The following is a 15,735-nucleotide window of genomic DNA, read 5'->3' on the forward strand; positions in this document are numbered from 1 at the left end:
TTTTTGCAACATTAGGATAATCAAAGACTGAGGGAAAAAACGATAACGCTCTAATGTATACCTTGAAGTTTACATGCAGCTCTTAGATTACAATAGCTCACTGTTCTAGGTTAGGATTTTAACTTCTAAACTGCAAGTAACCAAAGATCTGTTTGACAAAAGCAGTAACCCACTGTCCTATTTACATTATGTGCACTTTGTGATCTGCATGATACATGTTCTTTGCAGCAGACACATTAACCCCCTGCGCAACCTTTCCATGAATCAAAACTTACACTAGACAAAACTTTGATCTCTCTCCAGGAAGAACATTAATCAACGGAGTTATCATAACATTTTTATAGTAGCCAAAAATTGCTGGAGGCCAGGAAGGAGGCAGCAAGCACTTTTAAAACCATAATATACTTGCCACCCTAAGTCAGCACCCATTGCGAACACACTGGTCGCACCGCCCTAGAGCTGGCACTTCTCAAGGGTCCTGTGACCTCAGTGACAAGAGTCACTGTTGCTATACTGTGTGCTGCTTCATAAGCCTACCCGCAAGACTAGAGGTGAACTTCAATATGGGTTGTGGTGGACAGGCCTCCAAGGTTAACCCACACTTGCCCCCACTAGGGCAAACCTGCTCGTGCTAAGACACCAGGGGTTCTATGGTCTTGCGGGGCCTTCTTAGGCCTAGCATGGGAATGTGCTGCCTTAGGAGAGAGGACTGGCCAGGAAGGCTGAACCTGGTTCCCCAGTTCCAAATTCGGCAGCTCTGACCATAGTGCCACATCCTCTCCCCCAATGAATACCATACTGCCCCACTGAGAGAAACTCGCACGGCCTTCAACTACAACCCAATTGTGCCCTGCTATACATACCTGGATGCGACTCAGTTCAAATTACGCACTAGACAAGAGCAATACGCTGCCTAAAAAAAAAGGTAACACATTTTCAAAAAAGCAAACCCTCATAGGGAATGCAATATTAAGTTAAGCATACGAAAAGTAAGCAGGAGCAATATGGTTATCTTAACACTTTTCCACTCACTATTCAGAAATCAGTAAGTGATTGTGCCTGAAAAGTTAAGGATATGACTAGAGGGTCCGGAAGGGACCCACTACAATGTCCATTGCTTATATCTTTACAAAGCGCAAGCAGTATGGTTTAAAAAGACCACATCCATGAACACCGCGGTACACATTTTGTTTTTCAATCCACCCATCAATCCGGCATTGCGGTATCTCCTGGAATGGTGCACTTACTCATTCAGGGAAAACAATGCTGTTCAAAGAAAAGATAAAACAAAAGTAGCGCTTCACTGGCAAACTCTGTATAGTGGCGCTAATGTGTTTGGGTGTGAATAAAATCAATCTGGCTGCTTTGTGAACACTGTCTTGCTTTATTTTTCATAGTTGAACCTTTTATTTCTGTCCGTCCCGGAGGCTGTACTTTGGAATAGAATAATGTCAGAAAAAGACAACATTTGCAGCAAAAGTATTTTTTTCTTTTTTGGATTTATTTCACAAGGGAACAAACGAAAGGAGGAAAGAGAGGATCAGAACCGGTTTTCAGTGAGAAGGAGCGAGACAGAAAAAGGGAGTAAGAGGAAGAAAGGGAGGGGAAGAAGCTGCCAGCGCTAGAGCATAAGTGGACACTGTCCTTTTCCTTCTCTGCCCACCGCCTGTCCCGAACGGCCAGGAACGCCGAGCCTTCTCTACAGGTCATGGCTATTTCTGCCGTCCTGGGACGCATTATTAAAATGAAAAAAGTAGGGGCACGGGATCTATTGATTTATAGAAGTAGGGGCACGCCGTGCCCTCCCGATCCCGCCCACTTCGACCCCTGGATAAAGTACCCCGTTTCACATTATAATGATAGCGATAGAGCAGTTCTGTGACCAAACAGAGAACGAGGCTGAAGGCCAAGTTCATTTATAAGGTCATGGACCTCCAAAATGTCTTGCAATATCCTCATAGTGTATGTCAGAGGGTACTTTATTCCTTTTAATATTTGATCACACCACCACCCTTCTTGCAAAAAGCGAAATCCTTCATGTGCTACTCTTTTATTTTAAAGCAATAGGATGCTTTCAGACAAAGAATAGAAGTGAAATCCGTAGTGCAAAATTAAACACAACAAAAAGCAATTAGATTTTTGGTGGAAAAAGATATTTGAATCAGTTTAATACAAGTCAGAAAAAGAAATGTTTCACGAATGGGTGGAAACATGCATATAGATTATATATTTTCTATTACTACTTAAAGCATGCAAAAAATAAACATGTTGACATAAATATCTCCTTTCTACTGATCACTGTTCATCTACGTTGGAAATGGGTTCTGCCCGTCAGTAATCTTTTGCTTTTCATTACTTGTTTTTTTTATCCTTACCTTGGGGCGGGGGGGGGGGGGGTATCACCAAATGATTTGCATAAATTGTAATTTCCTGGTAATTGGACCGAGCACGTGTGCAGGCTGCATGTAAAAGTGTAAAAGACTACTCTGCACACAGGTGACATGCCTGCGGCAGTTCAAAACTGCAAATCCGACCTGTCAAAATAACCTCTTTTGACCGGCCTAAACCTTGCTTTTCAATATTAGCAAGCCACCTTAAGTAGGCCTTATTACCCATAAAGACAGGGTGCACAGTATTTATAAGTAGGACAAGTCAAAATGTAATGTTTAACATGCCCTTACAGTGAAATATCCCCAAAAGTTATTTTCACTGTAGAATGGCACCCCTGGAAGACCATTCAAAATGAGTAAGGTGGTGTATGCACACCCCTTACCTTAGATATAGGTTCCCTATATCTATCCATATCACTGCACATATAAACCTATCAGTTACCCCATGGCAGGCCTTAACAATCCTGAAGGCAGGGTGCTGGGTTGTATGTGAGAGGGTTACCATGCATGAGCAGAGCCCCTCTGCAGCCTTCGGAACCTATTCTCCGGGGTTGTTTGTGATGCAGCCAACCATATATACTTAAGTGCATTATAACCTCGCGGTAAATGCCAACTGTAAAACGGCTGCATGGAAACATGTCGTGTTTGGTGTCAAACACCTTGGAATCATACCTCCCCGAGGTATGATTCCACCCTCCTAGAGGGAAAATATGACACCGGTACACCCGGTACCAGCTTCACAGAACCCTAGCATCACAAAATGGATGCTGCCAGCCAGACACAAGCCTGCCCTCCTGCTGCTGAGCCAAGCTGGAGCAGGAGAAGGTCTGACAATAGGTTTCCTGTCACAGGGAGGTGTGACCACCTCCCAGACAAGCTTTAGTATATTGGGGTTGGGTGGGTGGACTCAGAGTGCTTTGATGTCTGCACTGGGGGCACATTTGGTGTCCCTGTGCATAGTCCAGCTCACACCGGTTGCAGGGGCTATCAGCCCCTGCTCTGGCACGAAACTGGACAAAGGACATGGGTGTAGCCACCCCTCTGTCCTGACCCTCCCATCGGTGGGTCCCCAAAGTTTGTCCCACCCCTTCCATGCGTATAAAGTAGGAACCCCTGACTACAGGACTTTATATTTACCTGAACGAAACTCTGCTACAGAAACCAAGTACTTCAACTATCTACACTATGTTGGATGACAGAAGAATCTCCCTTGGATTAAAGGAGTTACTACTCTGCAAGGCAGGCACCTAAAATGCATCTGACCGGTTTGCATCTACGCAGCTCCTGAAAGATTATGAAGATTTTGCAATACAAGAGGTGGGTTCCCAAGCTTCCCCGAGGTCGACTAGTGAGCTCAGCAAACCTGAGAATCGCAGCCCTTGTGAGGACCGTGCAACCCGTACCCCTGGACACCGTGCACATTTGCAGCAGCATATGCTTTTTGGCAATCACGGAGGCTGTGCTTTGGGCTACTAGTAGTCCAGACCTCGAGCAGCGATTACACCGAAGATTACTGGCCTACACTCCACAAGTGTTCCGAAGCATCTTTTCTCTGACCGCGTGGGTTGCAGTTGCCAAGGCTTGTTGGTCTTCAATTAGGACCCCCCCCCCAAGCACTCGACATCCTTCGTGGGACAGCTCGCCTGCGAACTTTGGTCGTCGATGACGTCTCCTAGTCCCGGTGGCTGCAGAGTCAAGCTTCACCTCTTCTCACCTGAAACACCCGACATCGGTGGGCATTCGTCTATCGTGCCCCTGGTCACTGTGAAGTGATTCAGACTCTGTCCCCTCTGCTTTCAGGTTCTTCTCAGCTCCGATCCACGCTTGGATCACACCGGACACTTCTCATCTTCCCGGCAGCAGCACTTTGCAGCATCACGCCATTGAAAACGACGAAGATTCCCGACACCATTTGACACCTATGCACCCGGCTTCCCTGGGTTAGGTAACACGAGTACTCTGGTGCTCACATGGGTGCTAGCCTTAGAACCTTTTACATGTGAAAGGGTTTGCTCAAAGTCCTCTCCTAAGTGTCCTTAATCTTTAAAATTCCAACCGCGACTTTCCCATAGGATTGTATGCGGCTGTGTTCTCTCACTGCATGTGTCCCCCGTGGGTCCCCTGTGTCACTACCTTGGGTGGTTCCTTGGGGTCCCAGCGATTCTATGTGCTCTAGGCACTGTGTCTAGTCAAGTTGGGGTTGTTATACCACTTTCTTAATATATGGTTTGGTCGCCTCCTGGAGCCTACTGTGTATTGTGCTATTTACTGTTGTTCTAGTGCTTTAATGTTGTGTGTCATGTTCTCTAATCTCATAAAGAGGTTAGTAGAGAGTGTTTAGTAATAAATACATATATTTTATATATACCTTGTGTGGTTCTCCTTTCATTTGGTCATTCAGGAGGTTATAATCTGGTAAACCAAGCTGCTTTACATTCCTTCGAGACTTAGCCTGAAGGCTGCTCTCCATAGCTACCACTAGGATAGCTTTCAATAAAGGTTGTCTTTAACCTAATCATCAATAAGGGTCGTTTGGACTGGTGCAAGGTGCCCACTATAATAAGTGGACAGCATAGGACAGCATATACCAGGCCAACTTCTCACACAGACAGATCGGTCTCTCCAGGGCCAGTGGAGCTGGCCTCCATAAGCCCTGAGGACAACAGAGAGAAGATTTGGACTCCACTGCCACACTAAGCGCCCTGCAAGACAGTTAGGAGGCCAGGGGCTAGGGAGTATGAGCAGGATGGTGTTCTGCTGGTTGGTAGCAGAAGGGTTGCATAAGAAACATGAGGAGAGTTCTAGTCTGGGGCAGGGCACCAGTAAAACTAGCTCCCCACAAAGAACGCCCATCAGAGGCCAGGAGGCCCCTTGACTATGTTCCACATGGCTAACGCTCGCCACAAGAACCTAATGAGCAAAAGATCTTCAAAATCGTCCCAATGAGGCCCGAGTTATGCACCTATGAAGATTTTCCCATTTTAACTTTCTAAACGCTATATTTTCAGGAAATAGCCATGGGGTGGGCCACTACCAGGGGGTTAGCGCGCCTTTAATATCAGGGGACAGGAACGTGCATGGGGTCCCCTTTCTGAGCCATTCTTCAGCCCCAGCTACCCATAACCAGGGTCGCATGGGCCTGATAAGGCTCTGTCCCCATAGCGCAGACAGTTAAACAGAGATTGCTCCAATTCCATAGGTTTCAATGACAAGGTTGGCACCTGACATAGGTGGCATCTGGGGAGCCAACTGGGTTCACAGGGGCCTTGGGGCTTCCCCGTGGCCCACAACAATGTGCATGGCTGTGGGTGCCTCAGGTGGGACCGGGGCACCTATCTAAAAACAAAGAGGGAAAACGAAAAGGCGTGTAGTAAGGTAGAGTAGCAAAGCAGGCTCCCATGTTTCATAACTTGTTTTTCCTACATTGTTTAATACCACACTTCTGCTGTTTGTGCATGCAGTAAATAGTAGTTTTTAACTTTACCTAATGTAATGGTACTCAGTATAGCAACCAGTAACGGCTAATCTGGTTAAGCCAGGCTTCGTCATCACACCTTAATGGTGTGTGTTTGGTCTGACAAAAACATAGGAGACCATGATTTAACTCACTGTAGACAAACAGGTTATAGCTGTAGTAACAGTTTTTGTGTTGCTGTTGTGGTGTTGTAGTTGAAATGTGTTGTAGTTGCAGTGCACTTGCTGCTCCGTAGTGGGCTGTAATGGCTTTGTAGTTGGTGCAGTTATTTTATCATGTGCTGATTGTGTTTGCTGAGGATAGAGTGAGTGGGGGAGGGCAGCAGGGCTTGAAGGACAACTAATGTTTCCAAAAGATGAAAGTCTACCTGCACTCTTTAATATTACAGCACTCGCAGGGGCAAAACCAACAAGCATGGAGCAGCAGTGCTTCGGTGTCCCTTGGCAGCAGCCACTGAAGGTCTTAGGTAGCTGATGGCTTGACTTGGTCAACATACCAACATTTCTGGACTGAATGGAGTACCATTGAAGCGAAATTTAAAAATGTCCCTAGATGCCCTATAAATCGTGACAGAAAGCAAGCCTGGTCTCCGGAACAGTAAATGTATAGCGCCGTCACAGTATAAACATTAAGAAATCCAGATACTCCGGGCTTCTTTGGGGATCCTTCATCTTTATGGAGATGGACCTCTAATTTCCAGTGTCTCCTTGTTCAGCTTATGGTCTTCACAGTGGGTGTCAGAGTGGCTGCTGGCTGTGGTTAGGGTGCAGATACTGCCAGGAGGAGGCATCAGCCTCCTAATCCTCTGGAATGAATTCCCCCATACCTCCACCTTCCCTCTTCTGCTCCTACGCTGCTGTCCAGCTAAGCAGGCGCCCAAGGAGGGCTGCTCAATATGTACTACAACTCTGCCAGCCAATGTGATATGCCAGTATCATAGTTTCTTATTCCCCTGTCCCATGACCACAAACCCCCCCCACCCACCAACCTCCCCAGCGTCTGGGGCCGCACTTCACAAGCGGCCAACATACCATTAACATGCTCTGCACACTCAATAAATTAGACTTACCACGAAAGAAAACAGGTCTCCAATGAAAGGCTGCATACAATGCATGATGCACACGGACGTGTTTTATGGGGAATGTTACACATGCCGAAAGGTTTCTGAATGAAAGGCATGGCCAATGTAAAATGCTCTGGGCCAGCTTTCTTTGCCTCAAGAATCTTGGCTCCCACGCACACTGATCAGTCTCGCTTTCTGTACTCAACAGGCTGCACTCAAGTTTGTCCTGTTGCGAGCTCGATGCTGTGCTGCTCATGTTTCCGTCAGATATCTAAGGTCCTTCTGGTGAACACCCTGTATTTAACACGAGTTCAACTACAGCTGTAATTCTAAGCTATGCCTTTGTGTGCCAAGTCACCATCGTTCGCGGAATGCCTTGCTCCAAACGTCTGCTGGCTCTTCTGTTTGTCTTGGAGCCCTGCTGCTGCTGACAGAACTCCAGGACAGGCTGAGCACTGGAAGTTCCAGAGTAAATAAAATGTATCACCCAAGGATCCAAAGTCATCATATTTAATCATTATTACAACACAATTAGTGAGCCCCACTTTCTCTCCTGAGAGTACCCCACTGACTAAAGTTATACTTCATCCCATTTAATAGAATGCTATCTTTTGGGCATGTGATATCCTGCCTCCCTGCATTGTCCAAGCATGTCCCACTATTGTAAATTTTGTCATAGTACTGATGTTCTTCCGAGGACTTCAAGTGTCCTCACATGTGTTGCCCACTCTGTCTCAGTGAATATGCAGTACAATGGATGGCATCTCTTGCAATGCTGATGTTATGTGTCCTTGTGCCCTGGCATGTGTCGTCCACTCAGCGGAAACCATATTGGAGCATAAATGATGGTTTGTTGAACTCCTACAGCTGGTGAGCGTTGCTCCTTCTATGAACTAATGAGGTTTTGCTAATGGTGGCTATGCATAATGCTAGTGTTTCTGCTGCTGCAGTCTTCCTATCTTGCACTAGCTATCCTCAAGTATGCCTGCTCCAAGTGGTAGCCCACAAAATCACTTAGCCAAAGTGTTGGATCATGGGCAAATCCCTTTATATTTCACTGTAAGCTATATTAGGTTGTTTACAAAGTGGCATTTAAAATTGATGTTTCCTCGTGAATGGGTATCGTCACAGAACAGGTTAAATTAAAACAAGTGGCTGTAGGCGTGTGGCTTTAGAGGATTCATGTGGGCTATTCAGCTGAATGTGGTTCAGCATACTGAGCAGTGAAGTATTAGAGACTGTGTCCAAAGACTAGCACCCATCTAGCGTTGCGCTGCAAGGCTAGAACCAAACAAAAACGTCTGCCAAATCACTAAATTTGAAGCCAAATCAAAGCTGAAGTGCAATGCGATATAAAGGGCCCTTATGAGAAGCTCCACTGCTGCTACCCTGATCGTACTCCCTCTGACTCACCCAAACCATCCGACTACTATGAGCTCACAAACACCCTTCTCAATCTTTCACTCCTCCTTTTAGCCATGCCACCCAACTGACAAGCACACATGACCATTCCTTACAAAACAACTTCCTACTTCCCCTTTTCAAATCCACTCCTGTCATTCTATCCCTACCCAAAACCTACTAAACACACAAGAAATAAAGAGCACGCTCCTAACACCACTGATACACAAGCAAAACCAAAACCAAAAAAATTGTACTAACCTACCAACTATTAATCTTGGGTTCTGGAGAAGAGTGCTACTCGCCGAAAAAGCACTTCAATGCCTCGCCAGGGATAGTAAGCGCTATATAAATGCATTTACAATTTAAAAGGCCAACACTTTCAGAAGTACTGACCCATGACAACACCTGGGAGTATTGTCAGCTAACGAGAGATGAGCAGAGGACAGCTGGTCCTGTGAAATTATGTTTGCATAGTTTGAACAAAGCAGCTACAGCTTTCTAAAACAGTACCATGTAAGTCACAGGCTAGCATTATCAGTCGCCTGATTATCCAGCAGGAAGGTCTATACAAAGACTATTTTAAGACCGTCTGTAATGGTATTACGTTTCTGCTTTGCATCCTCAACTCCCGAAGTCAATTCCACGAGGCAACTTTACAAGAAAATAAGTTAAATATTAATTGTTTGCCTTTTATGCAGCGTATACTGCACCCGTTTTTAATTCGTAAGCCTGGCAGATACTTAAAGCAATGATATTCAGTAAGAAAACAGGCCCTTAAATGACATTGTTTGGCCACAGCTGGCCCCAAGCAGCTCCCGCAGGGCCCTGAATTGCTTCTTAGAACAAACACACTGGTCTTTAAACAGATCGCAGGACGATGAGCCACAGTGCCCGAGAGATATAGTCAGGGAGCGTTGTACTCTCACTACATAAAACAGGACCAGGCAGCAAATCGAAGCCATAGTTACTGGCCCCAATTAATAGGAGCTCAGAACACACATCTAGCGTACAGCACAAACACCGAGACCCTTTCAACAAAATGATTGCCCTGCCAACAGTGGTTCAGATTTAAAACTCAGGGGAACCTTTATAATGCAAAATGTTTTCTACGGTTTACAATTCCTTGGTAACATTAGGCTAGCAACACAACCAGGTCAGCCACAGTGAAAGTCATTCTTCGGGTGTAAAACTTTACACCCCGTCTTTCCAAACATTCAGCAAATTACTCTGGAGCAAATTTCCTCTAGTTTGGGGGAATAATCAGTGTATGTACAGTAAATAGGCTGATCCAAGCAGGGAGGGCACTGCCATTTCAAATCCCTTTCAGGCATGGTTTATGGTAAGGGGACAAGGGGAAGGGAGAACAGCGAGATCTGATGCAAGTCCCCTCAAGATTCAAAGTCAGACAGGCTCCCTCGGTTTGATTCACCAGAGGAACCCCACAGAAACGCAATCTAGGAGTTAAAGTGCCCGCACAGCCGCAGGATTCGGCTTGAAGAAGCGAATATTGGATCTACTTTGGTTTACATGCAAGAGTAATGGCCAAAATAGATAGATGGAGTCTCTAAGCAATGCTGGACATTGTTAAGTTTGACTGTAGCAGCCCTATAATGAGGCAGGTATCTGCATGCCCTAAAGCACTGGAAGTTACTGGCTAGGGTCACAAACTGCCACACAACTTGTAAAAAAGGATGTATGAATCTAAAAGAATAACACAAGTACCTGAAGCCATAGCCAGCAGCAGAGGAAGCAAGTTGCATACGTTTTCTATCTATGTCAGTCACCTTCCTTCCACTGTTAAGAGTCCGGTCAAGCGTAGGAGTCACCCACATTAGAAGCAATCCCCAGCTGAGGCATGCCAACAGTCCTGGGGCCAGGGAGCATTCTATTTCTAGACTGCTGTCCTTGGAGCCAGGAATAAACCTTCCCCTCTGTCTCAAGGCACATTGAAAAGGACAGGGATCCTTCGCCTTCAGCTCCTCTTTCTCAGTCGCTTTCACAGCAGTTTGGAAAGCCTTAAAACATAGCAGGCATGCTTCACCATTGCATGTACAGCACCTTTTAAGTCAGCACTGGTGTTTTATTTACTTTAATTAATTTAAAAGCTTTACATAGTGTGCACCACGCCTCAGGGGCCTCTGCGAGCTGCACAACCGCACCGCGATGTACACTGTATAGAAGAGGCAGACAAGGAAGTGAGTACGAAGAGGCATCAGCAGTAACATAGAATTTGCAGGCCCCTATGCATAAAAGGTACACCATGGACAGAAAAAGCGTATTCTAAAGTAGTGACGCCACACCAGTTAATTTCTGAAGATTTATTCCAAGTCTGAAACACCCTTAGGAGAGCAGAAAATAACTTGCTCTCCAGGTCATACACAAACCATTCTAGAACACTAACATGACAATAATAATAATACATTACATATCTTTGCTTACAAAATAATAAATCAAGAACCTAAAAAAAACCCACAGAAGGCATGGAATACAATTAAATAGAAGGAACTAACACAAAGTAGCCAAAAGGCCTTTTTTTAAAAAAAACTTTCTTTATTGGCATTTATAGATAAGAAAACACGTATGCACATGCTATAGCATCATTATCACAGAAATTCACATTTCGAGCGCGCCCAGTCGCAGTTCGTACAATCCAGCGGCCTCTCGACCCCTCAGGCCGTTCATCGCTATTCTGAGTGGGGCTGCAGATGTGTGCCCTGGTCCAGCCTCTGAGTGTGCCCTACTGGAGTGCGCCCTGATCGCTTCGCGGCAGGGATGCCGTGTAATGTGACTGAACCCCCTGTGAGGGGCGTCGCAGAGGCTATGGAAATGCGGCCATTGAGTAACTACGAACTAACTGGAGGGTCAAAAAACCCAGGGAAAGGGGGGTGCACTGTGTCGCCCATCAGGGGTACTATTAGCTGCGCGCTCTTGAGGTCAGACCATCATGCGAGGGAGGGCCGGTGTGACAAAGTAGCCAAAAGGCCTTTGCGCACAGAATACAAAATGGTACAAGGGAAAGTTTCACTTTTCATCACACACAAAATCAGAAAGCCAACCAGGTTTCCTTCCGATTCGCTTATTTTGGTCTTCATACTCCTCCACAGACTTCTTCTCAAACTCCTTACTCTCCACTTCTCGTATACCAATAGAACCATTATCAATCAACCAATCACTAGTTATCAATCAAACGCCCCTTCAGGTTCCCTTGCTGAAAGTCCTCATTCTCTACAACACCAGCATCCTCACATTCTCCACTCACCTCACCTCACCATCCTGCCTGCAATTGTCTCATCCGAGCCCCCAAATTTTTTTTTTTACCAGACTCAACATTGAAGCTTTCCCTCTTGTACACATCTGATTCCCCTTTAGAATTGCAATTCTTTTCAAATTCCAAACCGTACTGTCACTCAACCATACTGCATTGCGAAGAACTTCTACAACTTCTAAAGGAGAAGAAAGTTGACTCTCTCGTTTACGTACTCTCTAAGGTTTCGTCACTCAGATCCATAAATCTTCCTCCACCTTCATACTCTACAAACCATTCACTAAATTAAATATTTTTCCATACCTTTGATGAGTATCCTTTATTCTTTTCCACCCATCTTCCATACAACTACTTCACTATGCTGACTCATAACCATTCTGTGTTACTTATAGTGATGGAGAATGGACTCGTATAAAAGAGACTTGCTCGGAAGCAACCGTCTCATATAACTCATAACGTCATACTAACTTTGTTTTGTGAAATTAATATGCACTACATTACATATTCTAGTAAGATGAAGCTTGCCTATGTGTTTTACTAACGAGTAACACGAGTGGAACTTAAAATGGCTGCTAACGCGAGAAAATGTACTGCGCATGCGCCAACTGCATCTACGCAGAATGACGTTCGTTCGCTTGGAGAGAAAATTCTGCACCTGCGCAATCGTATTTAAAATGGCTGCTTGAAAGCTCACATGCTAAGCATTTGCTTTGCTGAAACTAAAACAAGCTATTTACTAAATGCTAATGCAGGGAGAGTTATTATGAGTAAATGGGATTAGAGTAGAGATAGGTGGTATACAGTGAAATCATTTTATTTTGATTTTAATGTGTTTCTCTTTGACCTCTCTATTAGTTCGTATTTGGGCCACCGAGAGGGACTGAAGCCTATACCACATGTGACTTTCACGCAGGCGCTGTAATAAGCCAGAAGCCATGATGTAGTTTCTTGAAACCCGTCCAAGGCCATCTTCGCTACATGTCCTGGGAAACTGATGGACATCCTGCACATTGAACGGAGATGAATGTCATATGTATACTTTTTTTCCTGATAAAGATGTGAATACAGGTGGGAAATAAAGCTTGGGAGTAAGAATTAAGGGGCAGGAACACTAAACAAAGAATCAAAGACAATTATTAAAACTTAGCATGGTGTGATGATCATCCCCCCTTGTTTGTCCAATCATTTTTCATTTAAATCTTTATTTCGACGCATTAGCATCATAAAAGATACAATAAAAAACATTTGTTTCTCTTACAATTTAACATTTTCTAGCTCAGAAAAGAATAACAGGGTCAATTAAGCTAACCTATTTATATATATCCATTGCGTCCGAGTACACAATATCTAGTTACAAAATTCTTTATCTAGCACAATTTGCCTGGGCGAAAATTTTTCAATAGTTAATAGTACAATTGATAATAAATACAATTTAAGAGCTATTAAAATAGTATTAAATCACTAACCGCTAGGACATAGTTTTTTTTTTTTTTTTTTTAATAAGGAGAAAAAAAAATTAAAAAAAATTATAAAAACAACATCCTCCTCCTCCTGGTTGGGTAATTAGACATGCGATTTAAGTATTTGATTGTCCTAGTCATTTTGGAGATATTTAATGAACAATAGTTGTGCATTTATGTATTTTTTTAAATTTTTGTTTTTTTTATTAAAAATGTAGGCCCAACTTTGTTCTAATAAAATTAACAGCGAGAAGAAATCTACTGACTCCAAAAACTATCACCTGGCTAGTATCAGTTTTTAAAATTCTGCCAGCCTCCTTATAGGATCTCAAACCAATTTTAAGACAAAGCGGCACTATCCACTTTTTCCTTGGTATTACATAGCTGGAGCAAAATAAAAGTATATGAAGATCATCTTCCTTAGTATCATGAGTACATGAAATACAAAGATCACTACTTGATTTTGCCCAGCTTTTTTCAAGCGCCTTCGTTCCAAGTGTATCATATCTAAATTTTAGGTACAAAGTTTTTGATAACGGCGGATGAATCTCGTCTAGAAAAGGTTCAAAAGATGCTACATCTTTAAACAATAAAAAAATTTCAGTTAGTGGTCCATGGATTTTTATGTACACTGACTCGTAGCTCACATATGACCAAAAAGATAATTTAACAATTTTCCTAGAGCACGAGTTCATAGCCTCAGGATCATTCCAAAAATGGGCTAATCCAATCATGCCCAGCCAAGTTCTAACATGCTTGAACCAATAAACTTTGTTGCAACTATCGAGATCCATAACTTCTTTCAGGCCTTTCTTATAGTCAAGTAATTCTGGAGTCGTCCACAGTCTGACCCACAGCAATAATGGTCTTAATATTGCATGTTGATCTGTTCGTTTCATGTTTAGATCCAGAAAGAGGGGTGTCAATGGGGTATTAGTAGATAGTTTTAGCAACCCACTAAGGAACTTGTTCTCAAGACTTTCAAATGTACTTCTACATGTGGGTCCCCATAGTTCTGCCCCATATAATACCGCTAGTTGAACTTTATACTTGAAAATCTCTAGGGCAGGAGTTACTGCCTTGTTCAAGCATTTTTTATGTCTCTTGAGAATTGGGAGACAGTTTTGTTTGAAGACATCTTGGTCCTTTCTAGCTGTGATCTCCATGCTAAAGATGAGTCTATAGAGACACCTAAATAAATACAATTCTCTACATAATCAAGCTTCTGTCCATTTAACATTAGATTTTTCTTAAAATTTTTATGTGGGCTCAGTGCCATATATTTCGTTTTTTTAGCATTAATTTATAAGCCTTTCGAGGAACAGTAGGACTGAAACCTATCTAATGAATTTTGAAGGCCCCGTGGTGTTTGGGAAATGAGAATGGTATCATCTGCGAACAGAAGGGACGAGACCCGTTCGCCCCCCAGTCTTGGCGAATCATTATCACTGCACTCCATATAAGACGGAATATCATTAACAAACAGGGAGAATAAAGTCGGGGCCAGTACACACCCCTGGCGTACTCCCCTCTTTATTGGAATAGCTTTTGTAAGTTCCCCAGTTGGACCCCACCTAACCTTGGCATAATTGTCCGTGTGTAATCGAATAACCAATTTTAATAGATCTACTGGGAGTCCCTGGGTTTTCAATGATTCCCACAAAAGTTCTCGGGGGATAAGGTCAAATGCCGCACGTAAATCAACAAATGCCACATACAAGTGGCCTTTGCGAAGGGTGACATATTTCCAATACAAGCAACAGAGCCTTAGGACTTGATCAATGGTTCCTGTTTTTACTCTGAACCCGGCTTGATATTTCGTTAAAATTAATTCATCTTCCAACCATGTATTAATACGATTTAATATATGCCTAGCATACATTTTTTGGGTTATGTCTAAAAGGCTTATAGGGCGATAGTTAGCAGGATTGCTTCTATCGCCCTTTTTAAAAACAGTAATAATTTCCGCTCCATTCCATGTGTCCGGAATTGCTTCCCCAGCCGCAACAGTATTGCACAAATGATTAAGGTATGGTACCCAGACGTCCAATTCATGCTTGAATAGGTCACCTGGTACTTTGTCCAGCCCTGGAGCTTTCCCGTATTTGACTGAATTAATAGCTAATTCTGTTTCCTGTAGGTCAAAAACTATATGTGTGAGTTCGGCCTCTACGGGCGACAAAGCATACTCTTCCTGCACTGCACTTTCAGCCCCTTGAGCGGCATACAAATTCGTGAAATGGTCTATCCAAGTTGCCTCGTCAAGGAAAACCTCTCGAGCCCTTCTCCCTTTTGTTACCCTTGGCCGCTGTTTCCCAGAATAACTTTTGGTCCTTCATTTTAGCTGCCATCAGCATACAGGACCATAATTCCTCGTCCCATGAATACTTTGCGTTGACCAGCACCTTATTGTATAATTTCCTACTTTCTTTAGCTGCCAGAGAATTTTTGGTTTTAACCGAATCAATCAAAGCTGATTTTGCTGTTCGGCATTCTTTATTAAACCATGGTTTACCTATAGGCTGTAAATTCACAGCACCCGTTCCTTTTTTTGGTCTTTTAGTCATAAGTTCTAATAATTCTTTAAAGAACTCTTTATGTAGTTTAAGAAATTGACCAGGTTCGCTTTTAGAGGGATTATAGGTATCGAATATATTGGTAAGGCAGCTATAAATATT

At 43.6% G+C, this 15,735-nt stretch overlaps 1 protein-coding gene across 5 annotated transcripts in view; it reads right to left on the reverse strand.

Moving 5' to 3' along the window:
* DUSP16 (dual specificity phosphatase 16) overlaps positions 1-15,735 on the reverse strand; it is a 402,719-nt gene that overhangs the window by 263,755 nt on the left and 123,229 nt on the right. Inside the window, exon 1 of one of the 5 annotated variants that reach the window (XM_085652101.1) lies at positions 10,055-10,171. The exons of the other annotated variants lie outside the window; for them this stretch is intronic. The gene's annotated coding sequence lies outside the window, so the exon portion shown is untranslated. Of the gene's footprint in view, positions 1-10,054; positions 10,172-15,735 lie in introns of those variants that run through there. 5 annotated transcript variants of the gene reach the window in all.

Source organism: Triturus cristatus, chromosome 4_1 (genome assembly GCF_964204655.1).
Source record: "Triturus cristatus chromosome 4_1, aTriCri1.1, whole genome shotgun sequence".
Taxonomy (NCBI): domain Eukaryota; kingdom Metazoa; phylum Chordata; class Amphibia; order Caudata; family Salamandridae; genus Triturus; species Triturus cristatus.